Here is a 19,749-nt window from a genome sequence, read left to right on the forward strand (position 1 = left end):
GATAAAAAGGAATTTAACATTTAGCATACCTCCAAATCAACAAAAGAACGGCTTTGCAATAAGAAAATCAAAGTTTTGGAATGGATTCAGCAAGAGTCCAGACCTGAAATTAATTGAAAATCTGAGGGCTGACTTGAAGAGTGCTGTACACAGGAGAAGGAAAAGTGTTCAAGTCTTGCCAATTCTAGATGTGCCATGCTGATAAACTCTTACCCAAATAGATTAAATGTGAATACTTTCATAAATTAAAAAGATTTTTCAGCAAACTATTAGTTTAAGAGTGTGCATATTTATGTAACCAAATTATTTTAGTACGTTATTTTTTTTTGTCCAGCCAAAAACATTATTTGATTATTCTTCTCACGGGTGTGTCATGCTTGACAGACATTCCTGTGATGTCTGGCTGTAGAAGATCGCAGTGTTTGGCTACACAATCTACTCCCTGACATTCTCTTCTTGGGGTTAATCCCTTTCCCTTTAGGACCCTACGGATTTCCTCACCTTTCAGTTAGTAATCATCAGCACCTCCCTTGGTGTTCTTAGATACTATCATTCCCCCTTAGTCTTTGCTGGTGATAGAGTTAATAACCTATACAGGCCTTGGATGCAGACAGTCAGCTTGTATCCATCTGAAGAAATATTGTTGTTTGCTGCTGTACGTCTCTGAGTCATCCTTGAGATAAGTTGTTCCTGTGTCTTTTTTAGAGTTTACTGAGGTTGACTAAGAGCTCATCCCATCCGTTCCGTACCTAGGTCCCAGTTCTAGGGTCAGTCAGGGTCAGGTATCCTGCTTGACACGTAGGTGCAGAACCTATCTAGGGTGGTCAGGGGAGCCAGGGGCCAATGTAAGGGTTGGTCAAGGGTCACCATCTCCCTCTTCCTTAGACACAGGGAATCCCTTAACTGTCGCTGTACGCATGATACTTTACCATATCTAGTGTGACAATTTTTCATTTGAAATGTACAGATCATGGGTGACATTAAAGGTGGAAACATTTCTGAAATGATTCTTCTTGGCATGATTTTATTATTTGACAAACACCTGGCGTTTTAACAGGGATTGAAAAATCCAGTTTGTATACAGTGCACATAGTATGAAATTTACACAAGTGGAGTCATGAGGCAGAGGATGTGTGTGACGTGCACTACCCCAGTTTTATCTGCACATTGTACATGCTCTGAATGCTGAACTCACTGTTCTCATGTAATGCATAGAATTCAAATTTCATTTCAAAAAAGGAACTGTACTTTAAACAAACTTTGCATAAATCAATAGTACAGAAATGTATGTATCGTATCAGGGAAATCAGCTTCTTTCTCCATTTATCAGACTTACCCTCCCCAAGCCTCCAGAACTTGTCATCCACTGTGAAAAAACAGATCAAGTCCTTCTTGCTCAGAGATGACGGACAGTAGGTGCCATGTGACACTGACCATTACCTTTATGGATATGAGAGGGGGTAGAGGAGTGAGGAGCTGTCAGTAACAGCACAATCCTGTAGGTGCAGTGTTCAGCTGTATAAAACGATAATACCTTATAACTAGTGTTACAGGTGGAACATCACAATCCCAAATAGAAATCTAGTAATTGACCACTTTATGAAAGTCTTGTAGAGGACTCAATACATGAAACAAACTTTAGAAAGAAGTAATTTCACTAAAGATCTCACACATATTAAACAGAAACGGTAACAGATCCAAACTTGAAACACATATTCAGAACCGAGAACCAAGCTTACTACACGGATGCCATAACAAAATCAATCATATTGCGTGAATTGCAGCAACGGAACCGAGTTTACTACACAGATGCAGTAACAGAACCATAGATGCAGTAACACAAGCACGCTTACTGTACAGATACAGGAACAGAACCAAACTTCATAGATCTTGTAACTGAGGAAAAATCACTTCAAAGATACTTGCAAAGCGATATTAATAAAGCGAGAGCCTTGGAAATAGCATGCTATCCTCCTATAATTCATCAAACAGCACATGTTACAATGTAAGGCCTTTAGCATTAGAGATGAGTGGATCTTTTGAGTTCTAATTCTAATACTTTGCAGAATTTTCCCAAAACCTTTGATTCTCAGGGGAATAAATACCAGAAAATTTTGAATTGCTTGGAAAATACATGTGGGAGAAAGGCGAGCAAGAGTACCTTGCTGAACATAAGAGCTTACACTTTATAGGTGAGAAAGAGGAGCCCACTGATCATAAGATCTTACACTCTACAGGAGAAAGTTGAACCTGCTGACCATAAGAGCTTGCACTTGACAGGAGAAGCAAGAACCCTCTGACCATAACAGTTTATTTCTACAGGATAAAGAGAGGACCCCACTTACCATAAGAGCTTACACTCTACAGGAGAGACTGAGAGAGAGGAATTTGCTGATCATAAGAGCTTACACTCTACAGGAGGACGATGAACCTGCTGACCTCTCTACAGGAGAGAGTGAGAGAGGACCCTGCAGATCATGAAAGCTTACGCTCTATAGAAGAGAGAAAAGTCTTCGCTGACTATGAGAGTTAACACTCTATAGGAGAGGGAGGACCCTGCTGATGATAAAAGCTTACACTCTATAGAAGAGAGAAAAGACTTTGCTGACTAGGAGAGTTAACACTCTATAGGAGAGGGAGGACCATGCTGATGATAAAAGCTTACACTCTACAGGAGAGAGAGAATTCCGCTGACTATGAGAGCTTACACTTTACAGGAAAAAGAGGGAGGACCCTGCTGTCAATAAGAGCTTACATTTTTTAGGAAAGTGAGGAATCTTCTGATCTAAAGAGCTTATATTCTATTTGAGAGAGAGGACTCCACTGATCATAAGACCTTACACTCTATAGAAGAGAGAGAAAAATAGAGAGAAAATGGACCCTGCTAACCATAATAGCTTGCGTTCTACGGGAAAGAGCGAGGAACCTGCCTACTTTAATTTTTTACTCAACAGAACAGAGAAAATTACCCATTGGAGACGGAAAATGGCATTGCTGTAGAAACAGTGGGAACCACTAATCTTTGATGGTCCAGCTACTGATCACCAATGTACAAGGCTTGATAAGCCGTAGGATGATGCCATAGTTGCATGGCATTGTGGGGAGGCTCACACACAACCAAAGTGAAATTATCCCACTTACTGATGCTCAGAAGTGTGGGAAATAGTGCCAGGCCTTTATATTGTGTTCGTGAATCGAATTTCAAATTGTCTTAATTGTCTTGAAACCGTGAATTTCAGGAAAGTTGACTTCAACTTGACACTTTACGGATCACTCCACTCATCATTACTAAGCATACTACCTTTTTTTTAATCTTTTGGTAACTCAAGCTTCCCCAAATTTTAGATTGAAATTTGTTTATAAATTATAAATTTAATTCAATTCAAATTTAGGCTTATACTATGCAAACAGAAAGTGTTAAGTTGCACAATTCATCAGAAGTAAAATATAGATTAATCTCAAGTCCAAATGAAGAGGAATATAGTAGACATACAGTTGCATCCTATTTTTTTTGTAGTAGACCTGATTATATTAAGGTTACGTTCACACTAGCGTATAAAAAAAATCGGTCTGATTTCCATCCCGAAAAGTAGGACTATTTTTTTCTCACTAGTCATCCATGTGCTGTCCATATGCAATCCGTTTTTTCTTCTCAGCAGATATTATTCATTTACAATCGGTTACAGGACCAAAGCACTTGTAAGGCCACATCTACAATATGGGATCCAGTTTTGAACTCGACATTTTAAAAAGGATATTCAGAGGTTAAAGTCTCCCATATGAGGAGAGTCTGGAAAAGATGGACTGGTTTAGTTTAGAAAAAACACAATTCAGAGGAGATGACATTTATATAGACAATATTAATGACCAGGGGACACTCACTTCGGGTGGAAGAAAGGCAATTACAGCAGCTAAATATGAAAGAGTTCTTTACAGTTAGAGCAGTCAGACTGTGGAATGCCATAACGCAACATGTAGTAATGGCAGATACTACAACAGCTTTAAAAAAAGGGCTGGATGATTTCCCCAGAAATAATGGCATTGTGGGTTGTAGATAATTTAGTGACAAATGTAGAATTGGTGGAGAAAGGTTGAACTTGATGGACCTAAGTTATTTTTTTAAACCTATGTAACAATATTTACAATGTCCCCTGCTACAGATTTGTAATGTATCCTTAAAAAGCGGATGTGACTGGGATGGTCTGTGTGGTATCCGATTGTTTCTTGCACCCATAGACTTGAACAGATGAGTTTCTCCCGATTTACACGACCACTCGCAGAATGCTGTGATTTTTTTTCCTCAAGCTAAATACAGCTGAGAAAAAAAATTGCAGATCTGCACTGCCTCATTGAATAACATGGGCCCAAGTGCAATCATTTTTTTTTCAGTATTGCACTCTTCTGAGTTATACGCTAGTGTGATCATACCCTTAAAGGGGTACTCCTGGGAGATAAAGTATTCTAATGGGCATGCCTTCATGAACTATAAAGATATAATGAATATTGCAGTTTCTAATGCTGACAGTACCTGCAATTCAGTTGGTGGATCTGCTCCTCAGTGCTCCCCCTCCTTTCTGGACAGATCAGAGTCTGCTCCTGACTGCTAGTAACAGCCTACTCCTGATAACATCTCAGCTCATGCATTCTGTTATCAGTGGGTATGGCTAGCAGTCAGTTTATTTGCACTCTGCCTATCCGCTGCTTCCCTCCTCCACTCCAGGTCTGATATAAGTCTATGGAGACCAGAATTCGGTGATAAAGGCTACATGTGCATACTTACATCACAACATGAAAAAATTGTAGATATATTTTTTCAAAAAGGAGTACAAGAGTCTATAATAATTGCGCAAAAAGTTTATTAATCAAAAAACCCGTAACAACCCATTCCCCACATAATAAAATGGATACATGCAGTATAATGTGCAATAAGAGAACCGGCAACATGTAATAAGCACGCAAAAATATCTCTGGATGAACATGTAAAGTGTCGAATGCCTAAGTATATAGAGGACTATTGGATTGTAGCAACATATAAAACTAATGTCCTGTAAACATATCACATAAGGTGTACAAGTGCATATATATTGCACATATCCCAACAATAATGTATATAAATCCAAGCATATTGACATCCGAATTTAAACAATTGTTACCACCAGTAGTAGGATTTGCATGCTACCTCCCGTAAGGTAATAACCATGACTATATGTCAAACTCACGCCTGGTCATAGAAATCTATGCCGGCCCGCTTATGCTGCAAGCAGGGGATCCACAATCAATAAAGATGTGCCCGCTATGGAAAACTATGCGGTTCGTGCAGAAAGCTATAGAACACCGTAAGAGGAGCACAAAATCATGGCAATTACCTGGGTGGAAGAGTGTGTGGTTGCTGCCGTCCTATTCCCCGACGTACGTTTCGCTAACCCGGCTTCTACAGGGGGTGCCTGCTTGCGGCATAAGCGGGGCTTGTACACCTTATGTGATATGTTTACAGGACATTAGTTTTATATGTTGATACAATCCAATAGTCCTCTATATACTTAGGCATTAGACACTTTACATGTTCATCCAGAGATATTTTTGCGTGCTTATTACATGTTGCCGGTTCTCTTATTGCACATTATACTGCATGTATCCATTTTATTATGTGGGGAATGGGTTGTTACAGGTTTTTTGATTAATAAACTTTTTGCACAATTATTATAGACTCTTGTACTCCTTTTTGAAAAAATATATCTACAATTTTTTCATGTTGTGATGTAAGTATTACTTGGAGTGTCTAAGTTATTAGGTTGACCAATTTGATGTTGATATACATGTGCATACTGCAGTTTTGTTGTTACAAAAAAACTGCACCTTTTGAGACATCAAAACTGCACCAAAAACTGCGCCATGTCCCAGAGAGACTGTAAATGTAAAAAAAAACACTTGTAAGGGTAAGTTCACACAGTGCATTTTTCGCGGGGTTTTTGCGCGTTTTTCAGGTGTGTTTTTGCACAGAAAACTGCATGACTTTGCTTCCCCAGCAAAGTCTATAAGTTTTCATTTTTGCTGTCTGCACACAGAGTTTTTTTTAGCTGCGTTTTTGTGCTGCACACAAAAACGCATGTCAGTTATTTTTGAGTTTTTCACTGCGTTTTCCACCCATTGAGTTCAATGAGATGTTCAAAAATGCAATGAAAAACGCAAATTGCATATATAGCTGCGTTTGAGTGCATTTCTATGACTAAAAACGCAGCTCTAAATGCAAGGGGTGGGTAGTAAAGTGACATGTACAGGAAGAGGATTCCTTCTGTCAGTAAACACAGAAGCGTGAATCCTCCCGGTACCGCCACCGCTGCGTCCACCTCCCGTCCTGTGCATGTCTGCTCCCGTGCGGCGCCATGGCTGGGCAGAAGGTGGAGGCAGCTGTGAAATCAAAAGTGAACAGCAGGGAAAAAAAATGTTATGCTCACCTGTCTGCAAACTCCCGGTGCCATGTCCGCTCCCAGCTCCTCTCCCGATACCGCCGTTCCAGCTGTGTGCAGTCTCCCCGGGCACGTCCAATGGCTGCAGGACCTGGCGGTGGATCACCTGATGCGGTCACCTGACGCGTCAGCTGATCGTAAGTCTTGCGGTGACGCCGGCGCCTGGCCGGCTTCACCTATCAGCTAATGCCGTTAGATGACTTCATCACTGATTACCGGCAGCTCCTGCAGCGATCGGACGGGATCAGACTCTGCTCCACGAGCTGCTGGTAATCAGCACATAAGTGAGTATTTTTTTTTTTTTTGCACTGATGTATCAGCTGATTGTATAAACGGCTTTTATACAATCAGCTGCTGTGTCATGTGATTCACATCCTTGATCCTGACACATCATCTGATCGCTTTGCCTTCCAGCAAACCAATCAGATGATATTGGATCCGGATTGGACGGCGCGGGACCCTTGGCCCAGGATTACTGTGGAGAGGGGTTCTTTATTTCAATAAAGATGGAGTCACTAATTGTGTTGTGTTTTATTTCTAATAAAAATATTTTTCTGTGTTGTGTTTTTTTTATCTTTACTAGAAATTCATGGTGGCCATGTCTAATATTGGCATGACACCATGAATTTCGGGCTTAGGGCTAGCTGATAATTTACAGCTAGCCCTAACCCCATTATTACCCATTATTACCCAGCAAGCCACTCGTCACCAGGGCAGCTGGAAGAGTTCTATGAAAGCGCTATTTTCTGGGGTGGCTGCGGACTGCAATTCGCAGCGGGGGTGCCCAGAAAGCATGGGCACCCTGCACTGCAGATTCCAATCCAAAAGCTGCCTAGTGGTACCTGGCTGGACTCAAAAATTGGGCGAAGCCCAAGTCATTTTTTTTTTTTAAATATTTAATGAAATTCATGAAATAATTAAAAAAAAAAGGGCTTCCCTATATTTTTGGTTCCCAGCCGGGTAGAAATAGGCAGCTGGGGGTTGGGGCAGCCCGTACCTGCCTGCTGTACCTGGCTAGCATACAAAAATATGGCGAAGCCCATGTCATTTTTTTGGGGGGCAAAACACTCCTGCATACAGTCCTGGATGGAGGATGCTGAACCTTATAGTTCAGCAGCTGCTGTCTGCTCTCCTGTATACACTATTGGATGGAGTATGTTGACCCTTGTAGTTCTGCTCACCCTGCCTCTCCTTCCAGCATACAGTCCTGGATGGAGCATGCTGAGCCTTGTAGTTCTGCAGCTGTCTGCTCTCCTGCATACACTAGTGGAGAATGAAGAACATATTGAAGAAGGAAATTACAGACTTTTTTTTTTCTTCAACAATCTTTAATGGCATTGTTCACTGATAATAAACGCATAAAACTGCAGTGAGCAAAAACGCAGCAAAATGCAGCAAAAAATGCACCAAATCACGGTAAAACGCACCCGCGTTTTTTTTTCCGTGGGTGCGTTTTTGTGCGTTTTTTCTGCAAAAATGCACAAAAACTCAGCGTAAAAAAATGCAGTGTGGGAACCTAGCCTAATGATGCTGCATTTTGGGGGCATTTTTGGTGTATTTTGGATGCATTTTTGGTGCATTTTTAATTCTGATTTTGATGCGTTTAAAAAAAAAAAAGTGTTTGGCAGACTGGACTGTGAAGTCTAACCCCACGGGTTCAAAGGCACCCGGGTGCCAGGCCAGGGCTAGAATTCTCAGGGAATTATGTGTATTGATCTGGATCGGGCACTCGGGAAATAAAAAAATAAAGTAAAATAAAGAAAAAAGCAATAAAGCGAGCGCGCTATACTTACCAAGTCTCCAGAGCGGTTGTAACTGTTCCGTGGCTGCTCATTCTTATTCTGGGGTCACTCAATAGGCTCATGCATATTCCTTGCTTCCCCCACCCACTGGTGTCTGTGATTGGTTGCAGTCAGATAGCACCCTTAGCCTGTGTGACAGCCTGTCTGATGCTTCCAATCACAGACCTGGTCTGCGGGTTTATAGCATACTGTAAAAATAAGTAAATAAAAAAATGTATGTGGTCCCCCCATATTATAATACATAGCACGGATAAACCATATGGCTGCAGCCTCCAGCTGTGCGCTTATCTTGGCTGTGCATCAAAATAGGAAGAACCACATGCAACTTTTCTTTGTTTTTAATTATTTAAATAAATAATTTTAAAAAATCGGTGCGCGGTCCCCTCCAATTTTGATACCCAGTCATGATCAAGCCTGCCAGCTGAGGGCTGGTATTCTCAGGCTAGGGAGACCCATGGTTATTGGGCTCATCCAAGCCTAAAAATAGCAGCCTGCAGCCACCCAGAATTGTCACATCCATTATATGGGACAATCCCAGCACTTTACCTGGCTCTTCCTGATTGCCCTGGTGCAGTGGCAATCAGGGTAATAAGGTGTTAATAGCTGCCACTAAGCTCTAGATTAGTAATGGGAGGTGTCTATGAGACCCCCCATCACTAATTTGTAAGTAAAAAGAAATAAACACAAACACCCAAAAAAACATTTTTTGAAATAAAATACATATGAAGACCCTCTTTTACCCCTTTATTAACCCCCCAAAACACCCCTGCAGGTTCGATGTAATCCACACAAGGTCCCACAATGCTTTCAGCTCTGCTACAGCTGAATTCATACCGAACAGCCATAGAACATGACTGCCCGCTGTGAGGTTCAGGCAGTGACTGGGTGAGCTGCGCGATCAGTGGTGAAGTCACTCAGGTGATTTGCGGTCACAGTTGGAGGTTCCCACACCCTCCACCTGTAACCGCAGCTAACTTGATCTCAGAGTACTTCATTAAGCTCAGTGACCCCCACCTCAGGTGGAGTCACTGACTTCACTGAGATCACCTGAGGCCAGGCTAGCTGCAGTCACAGGTGGAGGGCCGTGGGACATCACTGCGATTGCTGACCCAGTTTACTTAAATGATACCCTAAACTTTCCAAGCTAGTATCTCTGAAAGGACTGGAGTAATTAAATAATAATATCTATATTTTAATTAGATATGTATCCATTTTTGCATGATGTGCCCAATTTAACATGCTCAAACTGTTCAAAGGTTCACTTCAAGCAAATTTAAAAATCACTTCACCCAGCAAATGATTTGCTAGTGACTAGGGTGATGGTGATGGCCTATCTTTTTAGATAGGTTGGCAATCAGTTCCCAATTATCAGCTAGAATAAATGCACTTTAAAGAGTAACTAAATTGTTGAGCTTTTTTTATGTTTTAGTCACTTTAATTCAGACCAGATTAATGGGAGTCTGGGTCTTAAGCTTAAAAGACCTCTTTAAGTGTGCAGGAGACAGAAGTGACACAGCACAGAACACATGAAGTAGAAAGTCACAGTCTTTCTGTGGTCCACAGTCTGGTGATGGCTGATAACAACAACTCCAACCATCTCCTTAACATTGTAAAAGACATATTGGGAGTAGTAGGTGCATGCAATACAATAGTATATTGCAGAAGCTAACCCAACATAGCTAAAGGTTCAACATAAGTGGGTCCACAGTCAGCAACCAGAGTATCACTTGTTTACATAATTATAGTGGCTTTATCAGATAACCCTGCATTCCAAATGAATAAGAGTATATGCTGCTACATCACTACACATGTACATGTAGATATACGTCTACACACGCCTATTAAAATGCAGGTTTTCATCAAGTGAAAAAAAATGATATCCCAAAAAATAATTTCAGAACTTTTTCCACCTTTAGTGTCACCCAAAACCTACACAAATCTATTCAGAAACAAGCTGAAATTATTTGCAAGGGGAAAATAAAAATAACAAAACCAAAATAATGTGGTTGCATAACTGTGAAAACCATCTTATAATTGGGGATCTGGTAATATTCAGAATTATACAATCACCTTTAAACTCATGTTAAATAGTAGTCAGTACATAGGTACCAAAGGCATGTTTGGCACAAAGCCAACATTGCACATCACCAAAAGAACATCATACCCACAGTGAAGCATGATGGAGGCAGCATTATGCTTTGAGACTATTTTTCAGCAACTGACACTGGGGTTTTAGTTAAGGTAGTTGGAATTATGAGCATCAAAACCTTCAGACAGCTACTAAAAAACTGAAGATGAAGAAGAATTTTACTCTTCAGCATGACATCGACCCTAAGCATACTTCCAAATCAACAAAATAATGCCTTTTTAGAAGATAACAGATTTGGTATGGCCCAGCCGAACCCCAGACATGAAAACAATTGAACACTTGAGGATAGACATCAAGAGGGAGTACCACAGTAGATGCCCTCACAATCTGACAGATTTGGAGTGCTGAAGCAATGAAGAGTAGGCAAAGATTGCCAATTCTAATTGTGACATGCTGATAGACTTCTACCCTTAAAAAACTGAATGCTATCATAAATTGAAAGGAAACTTCAACAAAGTATTATTTCAAGGGTGTGCATATATTTATTTTAGTTTTTTAATTTTCTTTTTCTCCTGAAAAGATTTCAGTTTATTTTTTAATTGAATTAAAGAGATTATAGGTGACATTAAAGGTGGAAAAAGTTCTTCCTAGTATGATTTTTTACCTGACAAAATCTGGCATTTTAACAAAGGTGAACTGTAATAATCACAACTAATATTAAGCCTAAGCCATGTAAATGTTTTCTCTAAGGCAGAAAAAGGATTCACCAAATTAATATTCAATCATAATAAATGATCTAACTCTCCAAATCAATGTCCACGTTTTTTCCAGAAAAACTTAAATGTTATCAAGATACATTTTTTTTCAAAGAACAGTTGAACTGAAAAAAATCAGAAGTTTGATTAAACTATAGTATACCATATTACTACAAGAAAAAGGTCACTTTTTACAGTGCAAATTTTCTCTCCCTTACTTTACCAAATCTGCCAACCTCAGTGTCTTTTAGGAGATACTGTAAAGAGGAAAGTGCACACAATGGGGTAATCCTATTAGAGGAGAAAAAAAATGGTATTGTTCGCCTAGGAGGTTACGGGGTAACCATCATAAAGACACATTTTGCTACCTCATGACAGAGGTATGAGTATTGTGAATGATGGCTCAACTGTCCTATTGGGTGGAGGCTGTGAGATCTATTTCGGGTGTCATCCATTCTAGGTGATTACAGGGCTATTTAGCACCTTTACAATGGTCAGACCATTGCCAGTTTTAGCTTTGCTCAAGTGGTGTGTGCTTCCTCTGTGCACTCAGTCGCATTTTGATCTCTGTTGTTGTAATGTAGCTTTGATGCAGTATTGATGAGATTTTTTGCAGGAATATGGTGTAAAAATTTCAGCACCAAATCTGCATCTCTTGGCAAAAAATGCACAGAAACGGTTTTGATTCCATTTCGGTGCAGTTTTCTGCCAAGAGATGCAGATTTGGTGCTGAAATGTCTGCACCAAATTTACATCTGCACAACCACCTCATATTGATTTGAATGTCAGACTCTGGATGATCAGACATTGATGACCTATCCTACAGATACACCATTAATGTTAAAATAGTGGACAACCTCTTTAATGATGATACATGTAGTCTAATGCACCTACAGTGGCATGCAAACGTTTGGGTATCCCTGGTTAAAATTACTGGTATTGTGAACAATTAATTAAGTTGAAGGTGAACTGATCTCAAAAAGACATAAAGTTAAATACGACACATTTTGTATTTTAGCAAATAAGCAGAACAAACAAAAACACATTTTCATCTTTTGCATTTCAAAATTAACAAAAAAGGAAAATGGGCCAATTACAAAAGTTTGGGCACCCTGCGTAGTTGGTACCTTGTAGCATCCCATTTGGCAAGCTTCACAGCTTGTAAATGCTTTTTGTAGCCAGCCAAGAGTCTTTCAATTCTTATTTGAGGGATTTTCATCCATTCTTACTTGGAAAAGTCTTTCAGTTCTGTGAGATTCCTGGGTGGTCTTGCATGCACTGCTCTTTTGAGGTTTAGCCACAGATTTTAAATGATGTTCAGATCAGGGGACTGTGAGGGCCATTTTAAAACCTTCAGCTTGCACTCTTTGAGGTAGTCTATTGTGGAATTTGACATGTATTTAGGATCATTATCCATTTGTAGATATCATCCTCTTTTCAAGTTCAACATTTTTACATCTGGTGTTATGTTTGTATCACATATTTGTTGAAATTTAATTGAATACATTCTTCCTTCTACCCATGAAATGTTCCCCGTGCCATTTGTTGCCACGGAACCCCAAAACATGATTGATCCACCTCCATGTTTAATGGTTGGCGATATTTTCTTTTTCTGAAATTCTGTGTCCTTTTTTCTCCACACCTCCAGTCCACAAGACTTGTTTCCAAAATGCACCAAACTTGTGTAGATGTTCTTTTGCATACTTCTGACTCTGAATTTTATGGGGAGGACACAGGAGAGGTTTTCTTCTGATGACTCTTCCATGACAGACAACTTTATGGAAATGTTTCTGAATAGAAGAACAATGTACTACAACTCCAAAGTCTGCTAAATTTTCCTGAAGGTCTTCTGCAGTCAAGAGGGGGGTCTTATTTGTCTTTCGATCAATCCTACAAGCTGTCCCCCCATGAAATTTGCTTGGACTCTCAGACTTATCTTAACTTAACTGTTCCTATTAACTGTTATTTCTTAATTAAATTTTGAACTGAGGAAAGGGAAACTTGAAAATGCTTTGCTATTTTCTTACAGCTTTATCCTGCTTTGTGGGCCTCCACCATTTTCAGAGTGCTAGGCAGCTGCATAGAAGAACCCATGGCTGCTGTGTTTTGGCAGAAGGCTAGAGGAGGCTGGCTGTTTATAAAGCGGTGAAATTTGCATCACCTGCCCATGATGATAGTGAACAAGCCATAACCCTAACAGGCTAATTAAGCTCTGAAACCTTGGAGAAAGTTATCTGAACACACAAATCTTCATTGGTGTCCCAACTTTTGCATCCGCCTATTTTCCTTTTTGTGATTTTTAAAATGTAAAAGATGAAAATAATTTTTCTTCTGCCTGAAACACAAAGAAATCTGTCATCTTTAACTCTATGCCTTTTTAGAGATTATTTCATCTTCAACTTGCTTAAACTTTTCGCATCAGCAGTAATTTTGACCAGGGGTGCCAAAACGTTTGCATGCCACTGTATGCTGGAGTACCAAAATATTGCTGTATATGTATTAAATGGAAATATAATTAGGACTACAGAACAAGAGAAGGAGTTTGGTATGTGGCTACAAGTAAACTAAGCAATAGCAATAAGCTGCAATAGCAAACAAGATTTTAAAGTGTGTGTGTGCATGTATGTATATATATATATATATATATATATATATATATATATGTATATATATATATATATATATATATATATATATATATATATATATATATATATGAGATAAAAGCCCATGAGTGATCCAAATATATTATTGCCCCCTCTAGAAATCACCGGTAAGGCCACATCTTGAATATGAGATCCAGTTTTGTGCTTCATATTTTAAGGCTATGTGTGCACTTTGCGTTTTTCCATGCGTTTCCGCAGCGTTTTCAACTGCAGCGTTTTAATGCCAAAATGTATGCGTTTTAATTCTCGAGCAAAGTTAATGGGAAAGTGGGATTTCTTTTGCGCACAATGCTGTTTAAAACACTGCGTTTTTGTAGCAGCATTTGTGGCAAAAGCTCAAAGCAACATGTCAATTGTTTTTGCCATTTTGGCAGCGTTTTGCTAACAGAGTGAATGAGAAGTTGCAAAACGCATTCTACATCAAAATCCTAGCGTTTTACATGCTTTTTTGATGCAGAAAACATTAGTTTTTGACAATTTAATTGCACGCGTCTTTGACATTATATTAAGGGTATGATATGTCCCTTTACACACACACATAGTTCAACAATTAAAATTAAGAAAAATATTAATTTAACGTTATTTTATACATAAATATTAACAAACAGTTATCATTTTAATAAAATCAGCTATTTTGTTTATGATTTTAATCATGATATTTGTTATCATTTTTTTCCCATTTTTTCATAGTGTTTGAATGTTTAAACTTTATTTACCAGTGTATTTGTCATCAAAACGCATCTGACTTTAAGCAATAAAAAAGCATGTAAATCGCGGTAAAAACGCAGCCAAAACGCAAGCGTATTTATAGCATTTTTGTGGTCAAAAGCAACTTTGGCAAATACCATTTCTGCTAGAGGATGCGTTTAGATCTGCAAGTAACTCAACGCAAAGTGCGCACATAGCCTAAAACGTATGTTTGGGGCTAGAGTCAGTTCAAAGTCAATCAGATTTTTACATGGGGTGGAAGGCCCGTCCTGTGATCAGCAGATGGAAAAGTTGGACTTGTTTATCCTTGAAAAAAAAAATGCTTCAGAGGAGTTCTCAAATATAAATACATACAGTCAGGGCCAGAAATATTTGGACAGTGACACAAGTTTTGTTATTTTAGCTGTTTACAAAAACATGTTCAGAAATACAATTATATATATATATATATATAATATGGGCTGAAAGTGCACACTCCCAGCTGCAATATGAGAGTTTTCACATCCAAATCGGAGAAAGGGTTTAGGAATCATAGCTCTGTAATGCATAGCCTCCTCTTTTTCAAGGGACCAAAAGTAATTGGACAAGGGACTCTAAGGGCTGCAATTAACTCTGAAGGTGTCTCCCTCGTTAACCTGTAATCAATGAAGTAGTTAAAAGGTCTGGGGTTGATTACAGGTGTGTGGTTTTGCATTTGGAAGCTGTTTCTGTGACCAGACAACATGCGGTCTAAGTAACTCTCAATTGAGGTAAAGCAGAACATCCTGAGGCTGAAAAAAAAGAAAAAATCCATCAGAGAGATAGCAGACATGCTTGGAGTAGCAAAATCAACAGTCGGGTACATTCTGAGAAAAAAGGAATTCACTGGTGAGCTTGGGAACGGTACAGCAAGGTTGGCAGACAGTGGTGACCGTCTGCAGGAGATGCTGATTGGAGTGAGCCGTAAGGACTGTGGACGGGCGGTGGCCCGGCGGTACCGGACCGGTGAACAAAGAGAAGCCAGCACCATCCGGCAGGGCTTACGGACCCCGACAAGGCTAGGAGTCGCCGTTGAATTTGTCAAATCCGTTAGCGAAGGGAACCTCCGGGGTTTCCCAGCAGCCAAGTCCCGATAGAAGGCGACAGCTCAAACCATGAAGGGAAACACAGTCACCGCCAAGGCTAAAGTTCCCAGGGCCAGAGCCTGAGGGCAAAAGGGGCTCCTTCAGCACCCATTCAAGCTGGGGAGTGGGTTACCAGTGGGAACCCATTGGAACCGTACACACTACACAGGTGCAGGAAAAAGGCAGTCACCATCAACCTGCCGGGAGGAGAAACACCGCAGCCGTCTGTGGGACCCGTCCATCCAGCCGTTTGTTTTACAGGAGACTGTGTATTCGTTACTGGCTGAGTGAGTACCACCGTGCCGTGCGGCACAGCGCTGCCCCCCCGCGACCCTGCACCTCACCAGGCCCCATAGCCCGCCTGCCAAACATCCCTACCCACCTCACCGGGCCCCGGGACAACCAATCCCCCTACCCACGGAGGGAAGAAAACAACATCCAAGCTGCTCCCTGTCACCGCTCCCGGGATTCCCGTCCAGAGCAGCGGTGGTGTCACAACCTCACCACAACCGTGGGTGGTGTCACGGACAATAAATCCCCAAAACCATTCCCCTTTTCACTCACGGGCGAGGAGCGCCGCTCGAGTCCCCGGGATCCGGCCCACCGCTCGAGCCACCACTGAGCAGCAGCAGCAGCCAGACCCGAGCAGTGGGAGAGCGCAGCGTCCCCTCCTCCGCCCATGACACTGATAATGCAGATCCATCAGTTTGATGGCAGTTAGCTCCTGACCATGTTCCTCCACCAGCTCTTCAATATCGGCCTCATTTACCTCCCGTGGTCTTTCCCAAGGACACAATTTTTACGACAGTTGGCTCAAACCCAGCAAACCCTCCAATGTCATTTCCAAGGGCCCTGTCAGACCACAGTTTGGCCCAAGCAGAAGTGAGGTTTCTCTTGGTGACCCCATCCCATGCTTTATTAATAATCATGAGAAAGTTCACAATGAAATGATTTTTCCAAAATTCTCTCAGTGTTGGGCTTGTTCATTTGGTCATTTCGAAGTTTTGGTGTATAGCTTTTTAAATGACCTGCTGATCCATGGGCTACAGTAGCTGAGTGGTGTTGGCAGGATGGAACTTGACCTTAATGAACTTGACTTCTTCCAGTAAGTTGTCCTCAAGGCATGGAGGATGGGCAGGATCATTGTCCATAACAAGCAAGACTCTGAGTAATAGATTCCTTTCTAAAAAGCGACTCTTCTCTTCAGGACCGAAGAACACGTTCATCCACTCAACAAATAAAATGAGTGACCCAAGCCATACTGTTGGACCTCCACATAACGTTCAACTAGCTCTTCTGCACTTTACATTTCTTGAAGGCTCATAGATTATAGGAATGATACATGAGCAGTGGCTTTACTTTTAAATCTCCACTTGCATTAGTACACAACAAGAGGGTGAGATGGTTCTTCATGGGCTTTTGACTGGGCATTGCATTCTTTTCTTCTGTAATGTAGGTCCTCCTTGGCTTCTTTTTCCAAAAAAGTCCTGTTTTATCACAGTTAAATATTTGCTGTAGCAGATAACACTTGTTACGAATGAGTTCTTGGAACTCGCTAGTAAATGCTTCAGCTGCCATAGCATCTGAACTTGTAGCTTCTCCATGCCTCACAGATGAGACTACTCAGAATCCAAGGTTCCACTGTATTTAAAACTGCATTCAGGAAGTTTAGCTCTTCCGCTGGTTCATGGGAATTACCGTATTTTTTGGTTTATAAGATGCACCAGAATATAAGATGCACCCCAAATTTAGAGAAAAAAAGGGTGAAAAAACAATGGAGCCCGTTTAATAATACGGTGGTGTCTTACCAGATGGGGGCGGCAGCAGTGGTGGAGCGGGGTCACAGGAGGCAGAAACTTTTGGCGGTGGGAGCTGTGCTGATGCTTGGGCAGCTGGGGCAGCTGGGCTGCAGCTGCGGGCAGTGAGGGCTTCAAATACATGGTGCCCCGAGTCGGCGCGTGCACAGATTGAGCTATCAACTCAATGACAGGGCAAGATCTCATCTGCGTACGTGCCACCTCCGGGCGCCATTTTCCTTAAGTCCACTGCTGGGAGATCAATGGGCCGGAGTTTGCACGTGCGCAAATGAGATCTCGGCCTGTCATTGAGATCTTGAGCTGAGAGCTCCATATACTAATATATATTTAGTGTATGCTTTTTAGAAGGAGAAGGAAAAAAAATTGACACACCCAATTATAAATATCTATATATAGCTTTTAAAATAAATTAATTTAAATATTTGCATACTGGTCAAGGGGCTTCTAAAGCCATCATCCTAAAGGCTGCTTTACACCAGACAATCTATCGTGCGATAGATCGTCGGGGTCACGGATTTTGTGATGCACATCCGGCATCGCTGGCGATGCTGGCCTGTGTGACACCTCCTAGCGACGCAGTATCGCTCACAAATCGTGAGTCGGGTACTGCTCGCTAGGTTCCATAATATCGTTTAATTTAGCTGACCATCGTTTCCGTGGTAGCACACGCCGCTCCGTGTGACACCACGGGAACGATGAGCAGCTCACCTGCCTCCCGCGGCCGCCGCCGGCTCTATGTGGAAGGAAGGAGGTGGGCGGGATGTTTACGTCCCGCTCATCTCCGCCCCTCCGCTTCTATTGGCCGGCGGCCGTGTGACGTCGCTGTGACGCCGAACGTCCCTCCCACTCCAGGAAGTGGACGTTCGCCGCCCACAGCGAGGTCGCACGAGAGGTAAGTATGTGTGACGGGGGTTACTAACTTTGTGCGACACGGGCAGCGATTTGCCCGTCACGCAAAAAGGACGGGGGCAGGTACGATCGATTGTGAAATCGCACAATCGGTCGTACCGTGTAAAGCAGGCTTTACTGTTTCTACGCAATAGAAATCACAATGGGCTAATTATGTTATAATTTATATATATATATATATATATATATATATATATATATATATATATATAAATTTTAACATAATTAGCCCATTGTGATTTCTATTGCTAAAAAAAAATAAATATATATATTTTTTTTTTTTTTGCTCCATTCTTGTTCTTCAGTTTTCTTTTCCACACTGCAAGTTGAGTTGCAGATCTCTGTTTTTTTCTGACAGCAACACCACTAATCCAAGTAGCTCAGTTGGCTAATGTACTGATAAACAAAAATACCCCTTCCATGTCACAGTGGGGTTCTAGACCATAGATTATACATTTTAAAAATGTTTTTTTGCTCCATTCTTGTTCTTCACCTTCAAAAATTTCACTTGCACACTGCAAGTTGCAGATCTCTTGTTTTTTCACAGGTACACCCCTAATCCAAGTAGCTCAGTGAGCTAATATACTAATACACAAAAAAAACCCTTTACATAACACAGTGGGATTCTAGACCATATACATGCATTTTGTAAATGTTTGTGGGTTTTTTTGGTTTGTTTGTTTCTGGTAGTTTCCATATGAATACAATTGTACAGATGCAATTTTTCATTCGCGTGCTTTACATATTTATTGTTTGTATCATACCAACAATCCATGTATAAAATGGTGATGTTTTCTGTTTTCTGATACTGTTTTGTCTTACAGTACACCCTTTTTTTCCAAATTGAAGGGGCGGTGCTTTGAGATACCTGTTTCCTATATATACCCAGCTATGTACACCTCCTTGTATATGTGACTTTCGTGAGGAAGGAGAGGTTTCTCTCTGAAATGTGTAGAAATAAATCACTATTAACATGGATGTCTCTCTCACTACAGCAGTGTGGCAATCATACCCATTCTTCTTCTCCTGGTGTTTGAGAGCTCCATCTATGCACGCACTGACTCCGGGTGCCATTATTTGAATTCCTCACCACTCACAGACCCAGCTCAGCCGCCACAGCCCCAGCTGAGCCCAGCCGCCCCAGCACGAGCCCAGCCGCCCCAGCACCAGCCCAGCAGCCGAATCACGAGCCCAGCTGCTGCAGCACAAGCCCAGCCACAGCACGAGTACAGCTGACGCAGCCCCTGCACAGCCACCGCAGCACGAGCCCTGCTGCCACAGCATGAACTCAGTCACCGCAGCACGAGCCCAGCCGCCACAACCCCTGCAAAGCCGCCGCAGCATTGCCCCTGCCTCCTGCTACCCCTCTCCACCCCCCCTAGTAAGCTACAGTCGGATTCTAAGACGCACCCCTCACTTTTCTCCCAAATTTT

General features: G+C 41.4%; 1 protein-coding gene across 14 annotated transcripts in view; it reads right to left on the minus strand.

Moving 5' to 3' along the window:
• ADGRL3 (adhesion G protein-coupled receptor L3) overlaps positions 1–19,749 on the minus strand; it is a 1,180,558-nt gene that overhangs the window by 233,237 nt on the left and 927,572 nt on the right. The window contains exon 24 of one of the 14 annotated variants that reach the window (XR_012754627.1): positions 1,337–1,440. The exons of the other annotated variants lie outside the window; for them this stretch is intronic. The gene's annotated coding sequence lies outside the window, so the exon portion shown is untranslated. The remainder of the gene's footprint in view (positions 1–1,336; positions 1,441–19,749) is intronic. 14 annotated transcript variants of the gene reach the window in all.

The sequence above is a fragment of the Anomaloglossus baeobatrachus genome, chromosome 1 (assembly GCF_048569485.1).
Source record: "Anomaloglossus baeobatrachus isolate aAnoBae1 chromosome 1, aAnoBae1.hap1, whole genome shotgun sequence".
Classification (NCBI taxonomy): Eukaryota; Metazoa; Chordata; class Amphibia; order Anura; family Aromobatidae; genus Anomaloglossus; species Anomaloglossus baeobatrachus.